The sequence below is a fragment of the Rhamphochromis longiceps genome, linkage group LG7 (assembly GCF_057381845.1).
Source record: "Rhamphochromis longiceps isolate RC_006_pf linkage group LG7, R_longiceps_female_GT1.1, whole genome shotgun sequence".
Taxonomy (NCBI): domain Eukaryota; kingdom Metazoa; phylum Chordata; class Actinopteri; order Cichliformes; family Cichlidae; genus Rhamphochromis; species Rhamphochromis longiceps.
In genome coordinates, this window is record NC_140563.1 from 1,773,126 (window position 1) to 1,792,187 (window position 19,062).

The 19,062-nt window shown below is 42.7% G+C and overlaps 1 long non-coding RNA gene across 1 annotated transcript in view; it reads right to left on the reverse strand.

The window, feature by feature from the left end:
- LOC146664481 (uncharacterized) overlaps positions 1 to 19,062 on the reverse strand; it is a 120,948-nt gene that overhangs the window by 35,659 nt on the left and 66,227 nt on the right. Inside the window, exon 2 of the long non-coding RNA XR_014912477.1 lies at positions 14,185 to 14,386. This is a non-coding gene — a long non-coding RNA (uncharacterized LOC146664481). The remainder of the gene's footprint in view (positions 1 to 14,184; positions 14,387 to 19,062) is intronic.

Here is a 19,062-nt window from a genome sequence, read left to right on the forward strand (position 1 = left end):
ACAGCTGCTCTGTGACGGCCTCAGAGGTTGTCTAAGAGAATATTGGGAGCAGCAACACCATGAAGTCCAAAGAACACACCAGACAGGTCAGGGATAAAGTTATTGAGACATTTAAAGCAGGCTTAGGCTACAAAAAGATTTCCCAAACCTTGAACATCCCACGGAGCTCTGTTCAAGCCATCATTCAGAAATGGAAGGAGTATGGCACAACTGTAAACCTACCAAGACAAGGCCGTCCACCTAAACTCAGGCCCAACAAGGAGAGCGCTGATCAGAAATGCAGCCAAGAGGCCCATGGTGACTCTGGACGAGCTGCAGAGATCTACAGCTCAGGTGGGGGAATCTGTCCACAGGACAACTATTAGTCGTGCACTGCACAAAGTTGGCCTTTATGGAAGAGTGGCAAGAAGAAAGCCATTGTTAACAGAAAACCATAAGAAGTCCTGTTTTCAGTTTGCCACAAGCCATGTGGGGGACACAGCAAACATGCGCAAGAAGCTGCTCTGGTCAGATGAGACCAAAATGCAAAACGCTATGTGTGGCAGAAAACTAACACTGCACATCACTCTGAACCATCCCCACTGTCAGATATGGTGGTGGCAGCATCATGCTCTGGGGTGCTTCTCTTCAGCAGGGACAGGGAAGCTGGTCAGAGTTGATGGGGAGATGGATGGAGCCAAATACAGGACAATCTTGGAAGAAAACCTCTTGGAGTCTGCAAAAGACTTGAGACTGGGGCGGAGCTTCACCTTCCAGCAGGACAACGACCCTAAACATAAAGCCAGGGCAACAATGGGATGGTTTAAAACAAAACATATCCATGTGTTAGACTGGCCCAGTCAAAGTCCAGATCTAAATCCAATCGAGAATCTGTGGCAAGATCTGAAAACTGCTGTTCACAAATGCTGTGCATCTAATCTGACTGAGCTGGAGCTGTTTCAAAGAAGAATGGGCAAAGATTTCAGTCTGTAGATGTGCAAAGCTGGTAGAGACAGACCCTAAAAGACTGGCAGCTGGAATTGCAGCAAAAGGTGGTTCTACAAAGTATCGACTCAGGGGGCTGAATAATTACACACACCCCACTTTGCAGTTATTTATTTGTAAAAAAATGTTTGGAATCATGTATGATTTTCGTTCCACTTCTCACGTGTGCACCACTTTGTGTTGGTCTTTCCTGGAATTACAATAAAATTGATTCATGTTTGTGGCTGTAATGTGACAAAATGTGGAAAAGTTCAAGGGGCCGAATACTTTTGCAAGCCACTGTATTTGGTGCGAGTATGCATGCTCTCGCTCACTTGTAGTCATTTCTCTTTCCATCTGTTTTTATTTTGTTCGATTTTTTCTGATGCCATTTCCACAGCAGAGCAGTGGGTCACACTTTCATGTGAGTTTGTGGAATGGCTGATGCAAGCACAGAATTAATAGCATGCAACGATAAAACCATCTCAGACATCTATCAACTGCTTAGCTGCTGAGATATTTGAATAGCATCTTTTCTTTCGAGACACATTTTAGAGCAATTGGCCGTATAAACAGCAACATTACTTTGTTGCATTATTTATTTTATCGACCTTTAAAATCACAACCTGCAAGTATATCTGCTAAATAAAAGAACTTTTCCTCTGTGATTCATAGCGTTTAACACCTATCCATCATCTGATGTCAAACACATGATCAAAACCAACACACAAAACAGTTTGAGTTTCACATCTTTAGGGATCATCCCACACTAGCTGGGAAACTGAATGTGCGTGGGTGAGTGTTTCATATTTCCAGTTTAACTGCTAAACTACCTGTAGGTCTATAGAGTTTTTGTTCCCTCTTGTCTTTGATCTCTGCTTCATTGTGGTGTAGTGATTGACCTCAGTCAACTTGATAAAACATTCCCCACCTACAATTATTCTTGTAACACATATGAAGGACATGCTATTTGCAACAGGATGATGTCAAGAGGCATATAAAAAGCTCGATTTAATCCAAGCATTGTGTTGTACTTCAGCTGGTGGGTTAGAAATTCTGTTGGCTGTGCAGGAATGTACCACAGATGCAAGTACTCAACAGCATAATGTACACAATATCAAACTAAAAGAAACAAACCCATTATACCAACCTGGTTACCGGTTTTGCAGGATGTTAAATAAAAAAAACCCCCCAACAAGCAGTAACAAAGACAAGATGAGAATAAATGAACGAATTCAAGACCTTACATTTTCATAATGTCAGGCAACATATGAAAATTGTTTTCCCCCTCTGTGATGTCAGATTAATACATGACCAAATACCATAACTTCCTGATGTGCTGTTCACTAAAATGTGGGTTGCTGTACCGAAGAGGGCTGCAGATCAAACGCGGTGGCCTGGGGCAGATTTGATCCAATTCCACTTGGTTACAGAGGTCTGCATTTATTCTCAGACATTTTCCATATAGTAAAGTCAGACGTCACCCTTGTGAGGGAGGCCCCTTTTTCAAATTCTCTTAAACCTATCAGCGGATGGAGAAATGAGAGCGGTGATTGTAGATGGTAAGAAGGAGCCTGGGAGCATCTGCCTTCCATTGCCGAGCACAGCTCGTGCGTTCCACTTCACCGCTGGCACCGTCGCTGTTACCGGAGCCCCACAGTCATGATTGAGGTTCTGTCCTTACAGGTTGTGTGTGATGCTGTTTTGGGCTGTGCTTGTTTTTGTTCTCTACTTCAGAGATAAGACATTTGTACATTACCGTTCCCGTTTTGTAACATTTGTCTCTTTGATCATCTTTGGTCCTGTGGATGGATTATCTCAGTTGTTCTCCTGATTGCAGTTTGGTCCGTTTACAGCATCCTGCCATGCGATTACATTTGTCTCTAACCATCAGGAACCTTCACGTTAACTTTTATCGAGTGGAAAAAAGTTAGCGTTCATTCTCCAGCTTCACTGTGTTTATGTTATGCTAACATAGCTGTGTAGCTAGCTACCACGTAGCACATCATTATATAGCAGCTAGCCCAACTTCAGTAACCCTACAAACGTCACTGCTGTTTAGTTTTCTGTCTTCATTTATGTTGGAAGTGACAGCAGAGCTGTACGTTTGAATTTTCTCAGAAATCTCTCAGTCAGAACATGCAATATCATGTTTAGGTAACTAGCGAGCTAACTTCCTGCTAACTTCTAACTCTGTTAAATTGAAGCTTGGAGTAACTTCAGACTTAAAGACCAGATAGCTACCGAACAATCATTATTGTTAGTGACTTGTCACAGTGTTCCTGTCACGATCGTGGGTCTCTGACCCAGCGTTTTCAGTTTGCGTTTTCAGTTCTTAAGTTATTCCTTGACATATGTTGAGTAACATATGTCAAGTCTACATTTGGTTGCCTTAAGGCAACCAAATGTAGACTTAAGGCAACATTTGGTTGCCTTAAGTCTAGTTACGTTTCACTTAGGTGTTCTGTGTTGTGTTCTTGTTCATGTTGTCCAGCTTGTGTTATCATGTCTACGTCATTCCATGGTGTTTCCTGTTTTATTTTGGAAGTCTGCGTGCAGGTTTGCTTTCTTTGTCTCGTTATGTCAGATTAGCCTCAGCTGTTTCCCCTTGTGTTTCCACTTCCCTTGATCGCCTCCTGTGTGTATTTAGTCTGTGTGTTTTCTTTCATTCGTCGGCAGGTCGTCTGTTGTTTCTCGCCATGTTTCCTGTCCAGGTATGTTCAGGGTCATAATAATAATAATAATAATACTAATAATAATAATGGATTGGATTTATATAGCGCTTTTCAAGGCACCCAAAGCGCTTTACAATACCACTATTCATTCACTCTCACATTCATACACTGGTGGAGGCAGCTACAGTTGTAGCCACAGCTGCCCTGGGGCAGACTGACAGAAGCGAGGCTGCCATATCGCGCCATCGGCCCCTCTGGCCAACACCAGTAGGCAAGTAGGGTAAAGTGTCTTGCCCAGGGACACAACGACCAGGACAGAGAGCCCAGGGATCGAACCGGCGACCTTCCGGTTACAGATGCGATTCCCAACCCCCTGAGCCACGGTCGCCCCGTGTCATGTCAGGGTTCTTCATGTTGTTTTTTTAGTTCTCCCAGTTTAGGTTAATGGTTAGTTTTCATCAGTTTGTCTTGCCTTTTGTTTGCACTTTGCACAAAAAAAAAAAAAAAAAAAAAAAAATCTGCCTTATTAAACGGCTCTGCTTTTGTTAAATATCAAGTATTGTTCCACATTCTTTTGTGTCTGCATTTGGCTCTACCATTCACAGTTCATACAGTCTGCTTCCACTTTAAAATTTTGCTGCGGTCATCATAGTAACGGTCTTATCTACTGCTAGATTTTAATGGCCAATCTCAAACAGCAATTATGGCCACAGTACAGTCAATAAAACATGCATAATGATGACAACAGTTTTTCACCGGTTAAATATTTGATGTTTACAGTATGAGTGGGTGTTAACGTCCAGATAAGCTCAACTGTATTGCACCACATACACAATGTGGACAAACAGCTTTCTTCAGCACTTGGAACAAATTCTACACTTAAGATAAGGTGCACAGGTAATCTGGTCCAAATAAGCCATCTGCTGTTCCCATAGCAAACAACAGAGTCTAATAACACGGTGCATCCAATCAGATTGTAGCGGGGTCAGCCGAGATAAAGGCAAAGCAATAAAGTGAAACAATCTGGTGCTTTGACACTACAAGCAAGAAAGCTTGCTATTTCGCTGCTGCGCTAGGGGCAAGAATGTGCTCTTTGAACCAGCTTTATTTAACAGCGGAGCAGCATGCGCACAGCACGCCCCGAGTCTCCGAGCAGGCATAGGGACTGTTTGCTCCTGGCGTGGGCACATCAGACGCAGGGCCACTGGGTCAGGGAGCTGGCATCCTCACCCCTGGCACAAGTCGCTCCCCTTGCGGGCGTAGGGGTTGACACCAGGCTCATGGTGAGCACCAGACAGACAGGGGCCTACCAAACAGCTTGTGACCATAACCAACAGTGGCAGAGAACAATGAATGCAATTATTTACAAGAACACAGTCCAAGTCTCTTTTAGTCTCTCCCCATTACGCCTGTTTACTCTCGCTCTCTTTCGCGGAGGGGCTGCGACCCCGCCGGTGCAGTCGTCAGCAGGACCTTTTCACAGTGCCCAGGGCTACCCGGCTATTCATGCTCTACCGCCATTAGACTGATAATTGTCCAGCTGCAGCCTCTTTCCTACCAACTTCACATTTTGGTAAAAGGTTGAGGGACATCCAAAAAAAGTATATCAACTATAAGACGAATATGGACTTTTTGATACATTGTTGGTAATGTGAAAAGATAATACAGTGCTTTCATGCACCATCAGGGAGGAATTTCTCATGGTCTGACAACATGGCACAGACTGAGAAGTATCGCTTAGCACATGGACAATGGCTGGGAGGAGCGGACATCGTAATATTTTACGTTTTCTTTCCAGGATAAAAGTTAATTACGGCAGCACTCGTTGACCGTAAGAAAGCGAAACCTAGCGATATATCACTATGATGATAAGGTGCCGCTCAATAACCGCAGGTACTTCAATCAGGCTGTGCAATTACTTATCTATTACATAATATAGTAGAATTGCATCACTTGTCAGGTCCGAGTGGAAGCGTACCCTGGCCTGCTGTAATAACTTTATTGTGACTAATACCACAGTGGAAGAATATGGCTTCCTTAACCCCTCGCTGAACAAACAACACATACTCGACGTGGAAGTCGCAGAAGAATAGTCCCAGATACAACAAGTGCACGTACCAGCTGAACGTGTGAACACAACTGCATACGTGTGATCGTTTTGCACACACGGTCACACACTTGCACACATACAGTAGATACACAGAGTTCCAGTTTGCTTTTCCCCCGTGGCTCTTGGCCGGGGGCCTTTAGGAGTCTCCAGATGAAGAGAGCGCGGAGTGTGGCAGAGGGTCCCTCCATAAACAATAAACAACAGTTATCTTGTGTGCAGCCGTCTGTGTCGAGTGCCACACGAAGCCAAGCCCAGCATCTGAGAGGCGTCTGCTCCTCTTTACGCCTTTGGTCTTGTCTCTTTCAATGGTTTATAAAAGTGTGGATGTGTGTGTACACGCCTAAGGGTGTGTGTCTCTGTTCCCAGCACAGGGCTCCTCTGTATTGTATTCTGGGCCTGGCTTGGAGTAAAAAGGCAGAATTAAAAGTAGCGGGGGCAAGAGAAAGGGGGCTGCCAGCACACTGCGGAACTGCAGGGAGCTCCCCCAGATCCCAGCTGCCCAGGACTGGCTGAGAGCTTCAGGCGAGTGCCAGGCTTTCTTGGCCCTCGTGGAGAAGGGCCAGAGAGAGAGGAGGCGGACGTCAGAAAAAAAGCCAAAAATAACATGTGAGCCTATATAAAGAAGGCTCCGGGAGAGAAAAAAACGCTGACATATAAGAAATGCTCAGTTTGTTGGCAGGTAGAAAGCATCAGGGGCATGTTTTGCAGCTCTTTTCATGAAGAATGAAACAGTGTTTTTTCAAATAATAATTGCTTATATAAGGTGTTCATATTTTATGAAGCACTGGAACCAAAGCACTTCCTGAGCAGCTCAATGAGTTGCTCTTCCAGTTCTGGTGGCCTGAAAGTCTCTCCTTCCCCACAGGGGCTGGCAACACAGAGGTTTATCTGGAACTGTTTAATGCATTATTTGTCCAACAATCAAGGAAGTGAGTTTATTTTGTAGATAATTGTAGCTTTTGTTGCATTGATGGCCGAGATAAGCCAGAGTTCCGAACCATTAACTGGTTGTGCTTTTGCTGGCAACAACAACAACTCTGTAAAGTACAATGATGCGTAAGAGCACTGCAAAAAAGGCAGAAGATCCTGAAATGAGCAGAAGAGGCCCCCTACAGCTACGCAACGCCAATCAATCAAGTTTGTTTTTTTCCAGAGCTACAGTTTTCTTACATTTAACTTTCGATACTTATCAGCAAATTGGCTTCCAACCGCCCAACTCTTGATCTGCTCACATCAAATAACACGACTCAATGAAAAATTGGGGCCATTAACAATGCAATATTCAAACCATATGTAAAGCCAATGTCTGATCTGACTCCCACCGCACACTGAATGGAGTTTAACTCTGCACAACTGCATGAAGTGCAACTGGGCCCCGAGAGTTGGGGCTCTGCTGTTAGCAGTAATAATTACAGCTCAGGCTCGAGCCTGTGGAAATCCCCCTGGCTGGTCTAGACACTTTTGCCCTCTGAGCTGACCCAGGAACTGGCTGGGGTGCTAATCATGGCGCTTGGCAGACGGCAGCATTTTTCCATAGGTCCTCAGAGAAAGCCCTTCCTCTGCAGAGGCAGGTAATCACAACAAGAGTACATCCCGCCCAGGCTGCAGGCCAATGAATGTGTGCCTGCTTTGTCCACCCCAGGAGGAGTTGGGACACTATTTCTGTGCTCGTGACAGAAACAAATGACCCCCGTGTCACCCTGCTCGTCAGCCTGACTGCCAGCTAGGGGAGCTAATGTGGGTGGTGTTCGTCATTGTGCCTTCTCGCCCAGGGGCAAGTGAACAGGAAGTGAGCTAAACTACAGCAAGGGAGTTACTATTTACGTCTATGCGCTGTTTACTCTCGGAGACTATATGAGGATGGTGGGAAACTCAGCACTGAGGTGTTGAACATTCAGGAGTGGGCAAGAAGGAAGCAGATTGACTGTATATAAGTTAGCTACTAAATCAAAGTCCTCTAGTTTCTGCAGTGCCCTTGTTCCTCTGAATTCCTGCCCTTCAGATAAACAGCACAGCCTACAGCTAAAGGGGAAAGGTTCTCCTCCCCGTGTCAAGGTCCTGACGTACACCATCGTGCTTTCCACTGCTGGATCTTTTCCTCTGGACACCTGCATTTTATTTGTCATGTCCAGAGGGGCCATTTGAACGCATTTCATCACCACTGCTGACAAGCTCTTCTCTAACACCTTATTACTGCTACAGTAGCATCAGTAAGCGTTAATTTGTTTTCCATTTAATGTGTTCCCACCTACACACATCATTTTTCACATCTTTTGCATTGAGCTTTAAAGCTTTTAACAAGCAGTTACATCTATAACTCCACAGCAGTCAAAGACAAAGTGCTGATGGAGAGGATATGACACTAAATATATTTACATTTAGCATCACGAGTCCAATCATCACTAAAGCACATTTCATACAAGAGAGCAGACGTAGACAAACTGAATAATTTAAGCTTAAAAAACATGATATTGAAGTGTTTAGTCCATGATGTCAGCTCGCCGGAAAACACTCTACTTTCAGAGTTGCTCATAGCACCTGGTTTACAGGTGAACTAGCAAAAAACAAAGTTGACCACATTTCAGAATAACGTTGCTTAATCAGATCAACAATGTGCTTTATCTAATAGTCAGTTACTTCTATTTAGAATCTTTCTTATTCTCAGTATAAGAAAAAAATCAATTGAGAAAAGAATGAAACAGTTACACTAGAATAACGGTTTATTATAGCAAAGTACTTTTATTTACAGGACCTAGTGGAAATGACCTTGATTTTGACCTTTCATATATTTTATGGTATATAAGAATATGTCTGGCTCTGACATTAAACCCTCTGACAGCTGGTTTCATCTTCATGTGTTATTCTACTGCTTTTGTTCTATGTTGAGATGTGAAGCAGACGGACCACCAACACTGTTCTTAATGGTGAACTCTTTAATGTTATAGTCGGTGTCCTAACCTGTCAAAATAAGGCATATTCAGGCTTCACAGGTTATGTGTTCTCTCCAACAGAAGGCAAAGCAAAAGTGCACCAAGCGATCCACAAATCACTGTGTGACGACGTGCCTGCTGTTACCTGTACCGCACAGCTAGAAGATGAGCATCACTGTGTTAAAAGACAGACAGACAACACAATTTAAATGTGTTGCACAACAGAAGGTGAACAAGTCATGTGGAGAGTGCTGCAATTCAGGGCAACACAACAATGCTATTCAACCAAGAACACAAGTAAGAACACAGCACAAATTGCAACATAATGAATGCATGAATGTAGCGGTTGCTAACTTTAATTGTCCAACATTAGCTCAGACGTACATAAAGGTGAGGCTTGTCAGCGTCTGTCTCACAAAGATGGAAACCTCAAATGCAGTCGCCAAAGATTTGTGTCCAAGGAGCTCAATGAGTTTCAGGAAAAAGGTCAATTTACTGGACACATGTTGTCATATGTTATCCCATCATGCGTTGTTTGGTTCAGGTTTTATTAACATCATCCTCAGGTGTGATGGGTGGAGATAGGGCTGGGCGATATGGCTTAAAATCCATATTGCAGTGTAATTCAAAGCATATGCAGCAACGATATATATTGCGATATATTATTTTCATATATATATATATGTATGTGTGTGTGTGTGTCAGAATGACTGAACAGTATAGCATGCCGTTTTAAGAACATATATTGTGCAAAAGGTTTTTTTTATTTTTTAAATTACAAAACTTTTCAAATAATTTTTACGATGTAACAGATCTTTTTCCAAAAACTGTAACACAAAGTTCTTACATTACAAATAAAAATGAAGATAAATGCACAACAATTTTTGAATAAAAAAGTTAAATATCAGTAAAACACTAAATTCTAAGTTGTTTAAAATAAAGTGCAAACTGTGCCTTTGGAAAAGATCAGTCTGCTGGTGTGTAGGGCCTCTTTTTTCTTTCCACTTGACTGACTGGGCGTTTGTGGAGAGTGCAGGGTTTTCCTCATATTCCAAAACGTGCTTCGTCTCTTCACTATTACTGTCGCCCGGCATAATTTGCAGATGATATTTTTCTGCTTAACACCCGACTGCTTAAACCCAAACCAGGTGCATGTGACCGACGTCGCGCCGGTCTTCTTTATGAGCACCTCCTCCTCCCCACGTGTAAGCTCCATGCTTGCAGCCACTGCGATGCTTTTGACCAAAACAGGCGCAGCTTGATGACATCATCAACATGCACTATCGCGGTACAGCAGTATTCGGTCTTTAAGTCTGACCTTATTAGCCATCTCTGGGCCCAAACTCCGCTGCAGGTCCCAAAGTCAAACAAACACCAGCATCACTGAGAGTTAAAAAATGTCTAAATTCTTTCACCTGTAATAAAATGATCAGCGTTGCTGCTTTACCAGGTGTAACAATTAAGTTTAACATCCAGGCATCCATGAAAACACAATTTATGAAATTTAATGGAGTTAGAAGTTAGCAGGAAGTTAGCTCGCTAGCTTCCACCTAAACATGATATAGCATGTTCTGACTGAGAGATTTCTGAGAAAATTCAAACGTACGGCTCTGCTATCACTTCCAACATAAATGAAGACAGTAAACTAAACAGCAGTGACGTTTGTAGGGTTACTGAAGTTGGGCTAGCTGGTATATAATGATGTGCTACGTGATCGCTAGCTACATAGCTATGTTAGCATAATATAAACAAGCTAACTTTTTTTCCACTGATAAAAGTTAACGTGAAGGTTCCTGATGGTTAGAGACAAATGTAATCGCATGGCAGGATGCTGTAAACGGACCAAACAGTAGCCTTAATAAATGCAGAGTAGTTTGGACGTGGAAGCAAAATTTATCACGTCATCACTTAAAGACCGGATAGTCAAAATCTCTACTGTTGGCCAAATTCATATTGTTTCTGAATCTGAAGTTGAATAAAATTACACTATTAAAAAGAAAAATGAGCTATCCCGGTATTACTGCAGCAGGAAGTTACCTTCCGTTACCTTCCCAGCACACGGGCACAGTTAGCCCCAGCACTTCATAAACCGGTGGGGACCTGAGATGTGTACAAGTTTCCAGAACATTACAGTCAGCTGTAAAGTGTTCATATCTGCACATATTGTGTTGGTAACTGATGTTTTTCAAAAAAAAAAAAAAAAAAAAAAAAGCTCCTGCACCGGCTGGGAATCGAAACCAGGCTTCCTGTGTGGCAGGTGAGAAATCCACTGAAACAACCAATGTCTTGAAGAAGGGTATCGTGACACCTGCTCCTGCACCTAAGGTATAACTGGTTTGAGGTTTGAAGACCTATAATTTGATATTTAACGTAAGTGATGCCAAGCAATTTTGTGGCTCAGAAAATGCTACCATGACTATCTAAAATAAGGTCAAGCCATCTAAGGTTCAGCATTCTCCCCTGTAGGCCTCAACTATAGTGTACCCCTTTAAACACACACACACACACACACACACACACACACACACAAAGTCAGTGTAAGTAATAGTATTGCATTACTGTGAGAAGGCAGAGTGTAATAAACTGGATTTTCAGCTGCATCAAAGTCGGCTTAGTTGTCAGAGGGTGACACACTGGTATTGAAGATTTGTTTTTTGGTATCAATGGATGAACTAAAGGCACTCAAAAGCACAAAAATCATGTAAATTAATACACCTGCACTACAGTGTTAGGTGGACTTTCATTCCCGTAGCTGCTTCATTTCTTTAATATTTTACAGAAGGAGTTGTTTGCATGGCATCCCAGAGACTGTTTATTTCACAGTGAGGAGCTGAAATGTTGGTTAATTTGGTTTCCTGTCAACAGTTCCCACAGTCTAAACAGGAGGTCTCAATTTCAGTGGTCACCAAATAGTTCGGCGACATAAATATGGACGACTTAACTACAGATCTTGTGCCAGAATGTTTTTCCTCCACTCCACAACTTTGAGTGATCTGAGTGATAAATGTCTTTAAACAAAAGGCTCCCAATATCCAATATATATAAGGACTAGTTTAACAGGCACATGGGTCAATACATGAGTGGGCAGGGCTGGACTGGGACAAAATAATCAGCCCGGGCATTTTGACCAGTGACCGGCCCTCCGTGGTATTAAAGCCATAAAGCCTTTATAATAAACTTAAACCTCACTATCCTCACGATTCTGCTATTCTAAACAGTACTTAGCAAAAATATAAAACAACCTAATTTATAATTACATATACCTCACTAATAGGATTGCCAACTCCCAGCAAGATGCTTAACTGATAAAACCGATTTTAACTTAATGCACGTATAAAACAAATGCACAGAAATCTATTATTTTTCTCCAGTAATTAAATTCATTCAACATCTTTCTTCAGCAGAATCGCAGCCTGCACAGATGGTACCTTAACAAAGGAAAGAATACTATAACTTACTAGGATATATACTAGACTTAATATTTACTGAATACAATAATGGATTTCTATACATTTTACATCAGATGAAAACTTTGGTTGTAAGATTCAGATAATTATTTATTCAAAGTGAGACATTTTAAATGAGAATAAGAAAGTATTTCTTTGTGCCCCCCTCTCCCTGTTAATGCCCTACATGCCCCCCTGGCAACACTTTGCTAGACCCGCCCCTGCACAGTTACCAGCTGTCAGCTGCTTAGAAAAGGATCCTGGTGTTATTTGTCTCTCAGAAACAGTTCATAACTTCAACTCATCCATGTCACCTAAAGGTAAACCTGTTTCTCCATCACAGCTCTGATGATTCAGTAAGGACATCTCCTGGTTTCATCTTCATGTTTCCCTCTCACCACATATCCAAACCGACATCATGACCAGCAGCTTTACAGCTGTGGCTCCAGCAAACATCAGCTGATACTAGAAATTAATATTAAATAAATTCTAACAACAGCTGATCAAGCTTAAACGTGCTGCTGTTGTTTAGCGCGACATCCGCTGGTTTCCTTTTTCCGGCGCAGAGAGAAAAGCCGATCAGCTGATCATCGATCAGTTTCATGATTGAATTAGCAACTTTCTAGCTGAAGTAGTGCGGGACAAACCGTGTTCCTTTTCACCTCAAGTTTAAAGTCCGACCTCCTCGGCTGTAATTGGTCCAGCCCAGAGTCGATCATGACCAACTGGCCAATCCACCAGCTTTCATTTATACCGTTGAAAAAAAGAAAAGAAATAAAACCCCATCGGCCCATAAAAACGAAAAATCACGAGCGGCCCTCCAGGCAAATGCCCGGTACGCCCAATGGCCAGTCCAGCCCTGTGAATGCGGCACAGAAAGGGATTAGCAAGAATACCAGAGGTGCAAAACACCAGCTGCACCAGTGTACCAGTGAGCCAGGACTGCAGGACTAGGTGCACCGCCTGGATTGATTACAAGAAGGACTATGACTCAATCCTGGAATGCCTAGACCTATACAGGATCAACAGGACCCTAAGAGCCTTCATCAGGAACTCAATGGGGATGTGGCGGACAAAACTAAAGGCCAACTTCAAGCCCATAGCATAAGTCACCATCAAGAGCCTTACTGCCCATCTACATGTGGATGTCTATATTTTGCTAAGGTGAAATCTGACTAGGGATGGGTATCGTTTAGGTTTTATCCGATACCAAACCGATACTTTCGAAATGGTGCCGGTGCTTAAACAATGGAAAAACACAAACTTTGTCCAAAAACCTCTCATGTTTAGCTGTTTCCCTCTTTTTCTTTGGTCATTTTAGCCTTTTTGGCCAGGGTGAAGGGAGTATCTGCCATCAAACAAGAAGACAGCCGCATGTAGCTACGACGGTGTTTGCTAGTTCACCTTACATGCATTAATGTAATAACGTGGTTAGCCTACTCAACGTAAATTACACACGAACAACATTAAGCTACTCACGCAGAGAAGAACGGCTGCTGCTGCATCATCATCCTCATCATTTCTGCTACACTGGCAGGGCTAGGGGCCAGGACTCTCCTCTACCCGCAGTAGATGTGCTCGGTGTGAGGTCTCGCAGCAAGCTATCATACGGTGCATTTCTCGGCTTTTAAAAAAAAACGCTATGCGTCGCCAGGTGTTTCATCGGATTCGAGGTGTTACCTCCTTTGACAGTATCACAGTATCAGCTTAAAGCACTTGATGCTGCTGAGTTTGCATCTTTTGCTGTGAAGTACAGCCAGACTTTTGACTGCTTCGCCTTGGGCATTTTTAATCTGTAGCTCTGCTCTAAAAGATCGTACGTACCTGGACCCGCCTACTGTCCTCGGAAACGTAAAATGATTGGCTAGAATCTAAAGTGTATCACAGCTCAGGAAAATAAAGCACCGAAATGTGCGCTGCTTTTCGGTCTGGTTACTACGGTTTATGTCAGAACTGGTGCTATCATGGCACCGGATACCGGTACCCATCCCTAAATCTGACACCAGAATCTCTTTCACACCTATTTTGACTTAAATACTTAAAGAAAGAAAATGACTTACATTAAAACTTGGACAGCTTCGAGTGGGGTGGAGATCTCATGTGTAATTTCAGCCGAGTATCTGTCACTCAGGGATCCCATAAAGAGCCTGATCCAGGCTTTGGTCTTAATTCTTGCCTTGCTGGCCTTTCTGGTGCTGCTTCTCTCTGGTTTGCGTGACATTATTCTTCTTACCTTCATAGATTTTTGAATTGTGTTTGCGTCTGTGGTAAAAGAAAAAAAATGCAGAGGTCAAATTTAGAATTTTGGTTTAAAAACATATTTTTATTCCTCATACACTGAAATATTATTATTCTTATTTTACATCTGGTCATTCTTGTGTGAGCCTTTTTCTCTTGGTCCTGTTGGGGACTTCTGATGCCCACGGTGATCTGATGCCCCCCCCGACATTATTGGCAATGGCACAATCAAGCTGCCAATTATTATCTACCTCACTGCCCTTGCTAGCAAGCTGACAGAATGGGCAGCATTTGTCTGGCTGGACCTTCCAGTGCCTGCCTGGCTGGCTAGGCTGGATCAGCGAGTGCATCCTGATCCCTGCTTACCAAATATTAGAAAACAATTCTTCCATAATAAAAGTGTCATTTGTAAGGTTAGAAAGTCAGGTAACACTAAACTTAAAATAACATGATTTCATTAAAGAACTAAGCCAGTCAATGAGCAGTTCTCTTATCACAGTCACAGACGGAGATCTACACAGTGTGGCAGATGTGTGTTTGCAGGAAACCCCAGTCTAACTGACAACGTCTGTGGTGTGTCTCATCCTGAGATCTTCTCAAATGTGGTCGTCTCCAACTCTTACTCCACCTCCCCTCTAATTACTGACGGCTGTTTACCCACCAGAATTCCTCTTATTTAACACAGTTTATACTGATTAACATTCAGGAATCAAGTTGCTACTTCCTTTAATGCGCTACAGATGCTTTCAACAGTATCTGACAGTGACGTCGTACATCTTTAAGACTCGACGAAAAGTGGCAGCTGAGTCACCGACCTGTGTCCAAGAGCCAAAAAGACTTCACTGACCACATGCAACCAAAAATGAGACGGCAGCTTAGCGGTAATGCGGTATGGAGGATAGCGGTATGGGAAATATCACAGAGAGAACAATAAAATGTAGAATAATAACAGATAAGGTCTGTGACACAGATGCTAAGACTATTTTAGACAGACACCCTTCTCGTCAGTCTGAAATTGCAGAGCTGAGGAACGTTCTCTTGATGTAAACATCACTGGAACCAGAGGATCAAAGACTCATGACGACTCACGGACATATGTTATAGCCTACAGATGGTACAAACCAATGTTTTGGTGTGGTCGTGACTCTATACAATAATTCATATTTTTAGTGGTTTTCTAACGTCTAATTATGCAAGTTGTTTTCCGTTGTCTGCCATATGACCTCGCGTCGTTAGCTTCGTCCACCAGTGCTTAACAGTTCTGGGCAAACTGTTAAAAACTAAAGAATGGACCTTAAAAGACTCGTCCACTAAAATCCCTTAAACAATTTAAGTTAAAAAATAACATGCTAGCTGCACAGCAAACCTCCAAATGAATCTGTGAAGCATGTTTCGAGCTGCTTCTGGTGGCCTAGCCCTGACCCTTGACCCCTGCTCATCTCAGTGAGATATATATGCAGATAAGTTGTGGAAAGAGAGTCAAAGGAGCCGTATCCAGTAAACGTACAGAATCAGTACGCACATACTGTATCCAATCTGAAGATGAATTCTGGGCAATTTTGCTTACAGGGAAAAGTAAATCAGGATCAAAGTATTCTTTAAAGTTCTCTCTGCTTGAAACAAGCTGTGCACATGTACTTGGCTCTGGAACAACATCAACAACGGCACTGCTTTGCAAGACAAAAGAGAGAGCAGCGATTAGCATGTGCAAGCTACAAAACATTAGAATATCCTCACTTGAATGATTAAACTCTCTCCTCCCCATGGTGCTGATGGGAGGGGAGCTGGGTCCTGTTAGCTGAAAGCAGGTGCTTCAGTGTCAGTCCAAAAGCCGAGCCTACGTTTCTTAGCCATTAGCCACATTTAGCTTTCATTGCATGTCAAACATAAAACTGCTGAGTAAAACTATCTGTGAATTAATGAGGCCCGAGTCAGGGAGCTAAATGTGGATGAACAAGTTGAAGACATCATATTTCTATAATTTTAGAGATACAAAAAATTCACAGGTTTGAAAAATTGTTCACACTGTCTCCTAAAGTGACAGATTTTATTGCAAGCACTGCCGTCTTCAGCTGAAGTAAGATACTACCTACATCGGCGGTCCCCAACCCTGGGCCATGGACCGGTATCAGTCCGTGAGTCATTTGGTACCCGACCGCGAGAGTTGAGGCTCGGGTGTGAAATTTCTGGTTTTCAGGGTTTTTATCGTTAACTCAGTTTCCTGGGGTCTTTTTCCTGTGTTGCAGCTGTGCGTCTTATTTTGAAAGAAATGTTCACGTGTTACCATAGCAACCAGAGAGCATTATGGGGCAGAGAGGAGGATGCTACTCTCAATGTTGTTTACAGACATGCTGGTATAGCCGTGCGTCTTATTAGTGGAGCTAACGTGGCTGTAATGAAGGAATTTAATTTAAGACGGCACTACGAGACAAAACGTCAGGATAAGCTGAAAAACCTAAACGCAGAAACTACAGGAAGTAGAAGAGCTAAAGAAGAATCTGACATTTCAGCAGACGTTTGTCACCAGAGCAAAATCACAAAGTGAAGCTGTTGTGAAAGCAAGTTTTATTGTAACAGAGGAGCCAAATGAGCCCGGTACCGCTCTGAAGAGCTGCAGGATGAAGCTGTGCGACGGCTTGTGTCCAGACAAAACGCAGATTTTGGCAAATGTGAGCCTGAGCAGAAATACGATTGCTGATCGGGTTTGTGAGACGGCCACTGATTTAAGAACACAGTTGTGTGAAAGAAGCAAAAACTTTATTGCATACTCGGCTGTGGATGAAAGTACAGACCTGATGGACACTGCACAGCTGGCCATCTTCGTCCGTGGAGAGGAAATACTGAACATTAAATCGATGCACGGGACAACAACAGGAAAAGATATTTTTTAAAACGTATGTCAAAGTGTAACCGACGTGAAACTGCCCTGGGACAAACTTGTTGGACTTACAACAGATGGAGCGCCGGTGCTGTGCGGTGAAAAAAGCGGACTAGTCCGCAGGATGCGAGTAAAGATGCAGGAGAACTGTACCGGTGAGTTAACAGCACATCACTGCATCACACACCAGGAAAGGATGTGTGGTAAAGTCCTAAAAATGGAGCATGTAATGATCACCGTGACACAGGCCGTAAATTTGATCTGAGCAAAAGTTTAAATCACCGTCAGTTTCAGTCTTTTATGTGGGAAATAGATTCAGAGTTTGCCGACATTCCTTCATACAGAGCTCCGCTGGCTGAGTTGGGGAAAAGTTCTCAACAGAGTTTTTGAGCTCATGTATGATGCCAAGTTAAAGTTTATTTTTTTAAGTTGTCTGTTTTTATTCATATTTATGTTTAAAATACATGTTTTAGTGTGTTCAATAAATGTTTATCTTGTTTGGCCCGAGACCTAAAGTGTGCCTTGAGTTTTGGCCCCCAGTGCGATTGAGTTTGACACCCCTGGTCTATTTGGCCGTCTCCTTCAAAGTCACACTACAGGCAGGTGAACCACTCCGCTCTGCCTCTAGAAAGTTATTCGATAAAAATGACCCTCATCCAGAGACTTCAGCAGGCCCTGCTTTAACACAGCTACATTTCATTACCCTAACACTTCTTTAGTACACTTGATTCATTGATCAGCCAATGAGGTGTCCACCACCATCATATGACACATTCGCACTCTCAGTTGTTCTCATTTTTTGAGATTTATGACAATGACAACAATGACAACACAACATAAACCAGAAAACATGCTGAAAATATGACTACAAAAACATTCTACAGTTCATGAAGATGCAACAACCTTTGATAAACGTCTCCATGTAGAACTTTTAACAGCGGAAACATCAAAGCTTGGATCGGTGCCACGTTCTCCAAGTCCGAGTGACCACTTGTCTCAGCTTGGATGTGATCCTAGAAGTTTTTGACATCGATGTCAAAGAGACAGACAGTCTCATTCAGACAAACTGGTTCCTTCCTGGCTCAGCTCTCTTGTTCTCACAAAATCCAACACATTCATAACCAAACAGTGGTCAACAACACAAGAGGATCAAAGACGTAGAAAGTCTGCGATTCAGAAGGTGTGCCAAAGGGTTTTCCATGATACTCAACACTAAATGACAACAAGTCAGTAATGCTGGGAAATATCATTCACGACTTTAAGCTCTTCCATGATGCAACTCGATATCCTGTACAGATAAAATGCTGCTGTTGCAACAGCAGTGCTAAAGAAAGATCGCACTAAGTCAGCTTACATGCACAACAAAATGTTATTCGTTTATTAGTATTTAATCGTGTTTAACACACTCAGAGCTAAAAATTAAAAACTACAAAAACTTTGACCACAAAGTCACAGAATCGAACATTTGACAAACTCACTTTAGAACCACCCAATATTTGTTTGCTAAACAATTTATAGAATATTGTTCACAATCATCTTTATAACAATAATTTCTGTACGACACACTTCCCCCCCCAAAAAATCTAAATTTTATAAAGACCTTAAAATTAAGACAGAGCAAGAAAAGCACGGACAAGGCTGGACTGGTAATCTGGTATACCGGGTATTTAGCCAGCAGGCCGACGCACTTTTGGGCCAACGGACCGGCCCGAAGGGTCGCTGCTCACCGGCGATTAAAGCAGGACAGCAGCCCATTCGTTCCTTTTCATCCATCACTGGATTGCCCAATCACATCTCTTCATTTCTCTTCAGGTGTCAGTCT